We start from the raw sequence: 4899 nt of genomic DNA on the forward strand, positions 1-4899 counted from the left end.
TATATGCGTGCCTTTTTCACTGTGTTCACGAGATCGTCCTGCACTGTTTCTATAATTCCCGAAGCTTTGGGTATTTCACATTTCATGAAGTGTGATGGTGTAGCTGTAGCAAACAGCAAGCATGGAGTACATGGAGTTGATTGAATTACACCCTCTCTGCGGACATCGATTTTGGCCAGAAGTGAAGCCTAACTTGCTTATCTGGCAACGAGGTGCCAGAGACAAAAGTCATAAACTGATTCACCACGCCATTCACGCGACACTGTATAAAGAATACGAAATGATGCGAGCACAAGAAACACTTTACAGTAAGCATAAGATGACTTTACACCACCTTACAAGCCCTTTGGTAGAATTTTTGTTTTACCATGGGGTTCAAACCTTCTTAGCTAGATGCCTCTGTGATCCATTGATCTTCAAAAACCCCTCCCCTTTTCTACAGTCAGTGAAAAGATAAGCGAATCTATTATATATGAACTAAAAAGCTGAGGGAGTACCCAACTATCAGTTATTTTTTATATATTTAACCCCTAATCGGAAGGCTCTCTCTTGCCTGCCATTTGAAACCAAAGGTCCAGGTACTACAATATCCTCCTGACACCCCCACCCCCCTTTTTCCCCACACATATTTCCCCAATTGCACAGATCCTATTTTTTATGGGGGGGGGGGGGGCTTTGCGAATGATGGTGTTTTATTGCCATGTTCTGAGGCTGTTCAATATTCTCTTACCATAACCGTACTCCGGTATTGAACAAGAGGAAGCTAGAAGACGGACGGAAATAATTAGACGGTATGGAGAAGCACTACAAATTTAGAAACTTTTGAACGGAACATATTTCACCTGCCAAAACGACTCGGTGTGCAACATTGAAATCTGTGTTCCTGTGAAGTCCAAACGACAAGTAAAAAAAAAAGACCTGCAGTGTATTATATGCCCCAAATCCTGTTTGTATAGATCTACATTTTTTTGTCTAGCAACAAAGCTGCTTCAACAACAAATTCCTGGAAGTGTAGTCTAAATGCACAAAATCTAGTTTAAGCCACTTGGCAGCCAAGCTCGCTCGGCGTATTATCTTTTGTCCGCTCTTGCTGCTTGCCGGTTTCCGAGAACAGATGATGGCAGGTGGTTGGAGGGCGCCACTTGTAGGTCCTACACTTCTCTAATTTTCCTCTGTTGTTTCTGTCTGTGTGTCTTGCTTTTTCCCAGCACTAAATGGCCATTATTGTGTCGATGTGCTTCTCTTTACTCAAACAAGCAAACAGAAGAACAGCTGATTGCCGAGTCCACTCTCATTGTTCTGTGTTATTGAAGAGGTGTTTTCAACTACATGTACATGCAGTGGCGTCTGTAGTCTAGTGGTTAGGCTACAGGACGTGAATCGTGAAGGTACAGGTTCGGGGGTTCGAGCCTCAGGCCCGACGTTGTATTCTTGGAAAAGGCACTTTAAGCAAATGTTCCTCACTTCACTTTGGTGTGAATGGGTACCCGGCTATAGACAGCGAAAGTTCTTGTCAGTATGCTTCCCAGGAAGTTGATATTGCTTCAGAATGCTATCAGGTCTGCAGAGGGTAATAATATAAATTATAAAGTTCATAGAGTTTGCTGTTGAGCTGGAATTTGCGCTAAACAAATACTATCTGTAAAGAGGATCCATGTTTTCTTGAACAAGTGTCTAAGGAAATTACTGAGAATTACATGTAGATGGACAGACGGGTTCACCGACGACGAAGTGTTAAGGAGAACAAGACAGACCTCAGTCAGAGATGAGGTGGGAAGAATCAAGCCGTGGCGATGGATTGTCAGGAAGTCAAGCAGCTGCATAACAAGGAAAGTGTTGGATTGGAACCCACGGAGTAAAAGATCTAGGGGAAGACCACATAGAACCTGGAGAAGAGTCACAGAAATCGATGTACTGAAAAGTGGGAAGACATAGAAAAACACCAAGAGGCTAGCCCAGGATAGGGACAGGTGGAAAGTGTTTGCTCGTGGCCTATACCCTGAACCAAGGTGAGAAAGGCAATGATGATGATGATGAAATGTTATCTATTTTGAATTATCATAACATGTAAAATATAAATACACATCGGGCATCCCTTAAAGAACGTTGCTGAGGGGTTCAAAGTAAAGTTCACGCCATCCACCCCCATTTTGTGCGGCTGAGCCCCCTTTTCACTGCTGTATAGAAGATAATGATATTATCATGGTCAGCTGGCGTCAGTACATAGCGGAATAGTGTTAAACAATTAGGATAATCTTAAGGTAAACCCGCCACTTGTACTTGTATGCAAGAAGGAAACACACTACTTACTTTCACATTGTCGATATTCGTGATTGTTTACACCACATTCACCACCCTTAAACAAATGGGAATTTAATAATTTGAATGTATTGCCTTAATCGATTTTATTTATTATTCCATTTGAAAATGTTTGTAGGTAAAGATCGTACTATGTTGCGTGTCCATTTTTGGGTTGTTCTCCGCGGCGTGTCCTTCTCTTATTTTGCAAACCATTTTTCCCACATCCCGCGCACACTCTTTTGCTCTAACGTTCACGTTGTACACCGAAACATTATTCAAAACGTTTTTGTTGTAGATCTTATCATTTTTTACTTGATGAATAATATTCTTCTTTTTCTTCAATTCTCCCCACCTTAACCACTCGTTATTTTGAATTACGTTAAAAGTTTCTCCATTTCCTTTGTGAGTACCTACGACTGTACTGTCATGCCAAAGACGACCGTTTCTGTTACCTTTTTTAACTTTTGACTGATAACAAATTGGCAAGCCGACCTCTGTAGTATTGCGGTTACGTGCTTCTCCATCACACCCAGAACATCGATAGTTGAGGAAATAATATTGTCAGTCAGTTGCGACACGAATTTTTGACCGCACTATAATTGAAAAAGGCGGACATTCTCCTATTCTGCTCTTAGCCACGTGCCCTGTCGGTTTTGTGGTGCGTCTGAAGTCTTTACAGGTCTTGGATTTTGGACAGAAGTTAAAAAAGCCTAAACGATACAGCTATTAGATCTAGATATCCAGATGCTGCTATTGTCGTCGTTGTTGTTGATGGTGGTGGTGGTGGTTGTGGCGAGCCCTAATCATTTCCCTCGAAAACAAAGGAGAATAGAGACCCTTTCTTCTATCAAACAGTACAGACTTGCTCAGTTCTATCTGAGAAGGATTTTAAGATTTGAGGTCTTACCTCAGGACCTTAGTGTTGTAAACGGCTTAACATCTATTATCTATTTGTGGTGGCCGAAATTTGCTATTCTAAAGGCTTTTTAAGTGTTGCATCGATCGACATGCGGTTTTCTCCCAAAGATTCTTTAAAATATTCTCCAGTTCATGTCGCCCTTCGTTTTTTCAGTTTTGAGACAGTTTTGCTGCAAAAAAGCTAAATTTCTTTATTTCGTCGATCGCTTTTGTAGGCCGACGCTTCTGTCTCTGTAATTTTAGAAAATCCGCCAGGTTACTTTTATTTCAAGTCGTACTTCCGTTCGATACTATCGCGCATTGTCGTGCAATACTGAGGACTATTTTAAGTGTCAGACCCGTATAGATCTAGCCTCATGTTTTCTTTTTTTACTTGGTGTTAAATTCGACTGTGATCCTTTTGTTTGATGCCATAGAGTTACCCCCTTTTAAACATATAGTGTACCTCTATGTTTGATGCACATCATCGCTTTTTCTGGACTCCTTTGTCAAAATCAAATTCTTTTTCTTGCTACTGGAAACAACGTCAACAGGTCTTAGATTAGAATGTATTATCTATTTGTGGTGGCCGAATTTTGCTATTCAAAAGGCTTTTTAATGGTTGCATCGATCAACATGCGGTTTTCGCCAAAAGATTCTTTAAAATATTCTCCAGATCATGGCGCCCTTCGTGTTTGTTTTTTTCATTTTTGAGACAGTTTTGCTGGAAAAAGCTAAATTTCTTCATTTCTCAGATAGTGAATATGTCACTTTAAGATATTCTCCAGATCATGGCGCCTTCGTTTTTTTCAGTTTTGAGACAGTTTTGCTGGAAAAAGCTAAATTTCTTATTTCTCAGATAGTGAATATGTCACTTTCCACAGGCACAGTACCTAATACTTTCAAACAAGCTATTGTAAAACCTGTATTGAAAAAAAACGGGGCTTGATAAAAATGAATTTTAAAAAACTATCGACCAGTTTCGAATTTGCAATTTGTCTAAAAAATTCTAGAGAAGATTGTTTTAAGTCAAGTTTTGTCTCACAAGAGAAAAAAATGGCCTTGAGGAAGTTTACCAATCTGCCTATAAAACTCATCATAGTACCGAAACTGCGCTTTTAAAAGTAACGTCTGATTTATTAGATTCCATTGATAACAAAAACATCTGTCTTTTAACTCTTTTGGATCTGTCCGCAGCTCTTGACACAATTGACCATGCTATTCTACTCACAAGACTTGAGCGCTCATTTGGCTTATCAGGTACTGTGCTTTCATGGTTTAAGTCATATTTACTAGAAAGAGTTCAGTCAGTGCAAATTAAAAATAGCTTTTCAAAGCAGGTCAGGCTCGATTATGGAGTTCCACAAGGGTCCGTTCTTGGACCAGTGCTCTTTACACTATATACACAGCCCTTAGCAAGCATTTTACAGAATCATGGATTGAATTATCATTTTTATGCCGATGACTCCGAAATGTATGTTAATGGCTCCATTCAAGATCTACCAAACATGATTTCCATCACTAAACAATGTTTTTATGAAATTAAAAAGTGGATGACATTAAACAAATTGAAACTAAACGAAGAAAAGACAGACATCATTCTTATTTTAAAAATGCACGATTAAATAAAGATCTGGAAAGTGTCAACTTTGATTTATAAGGGGAATATGACATCTAGTAAAGAAGTTGTCAGGAATCTCG

The sequence above is a fragment of the Aplysia californica genome, unplaced genomic scaffold (genome assembly GCF_000002075.1).
Source record: "Aplysia californica isolate F4 #8 unplaced genomic scaffold, AplCal3.0 scaffold00008, whole genome shotgun sequence".
Lineage (NCBI taxonomy): Eukaryota > Metazoa > Mollusca > Gastropoda > Aplysiida > Aplysiidae > Aplysia > Aplysia californica.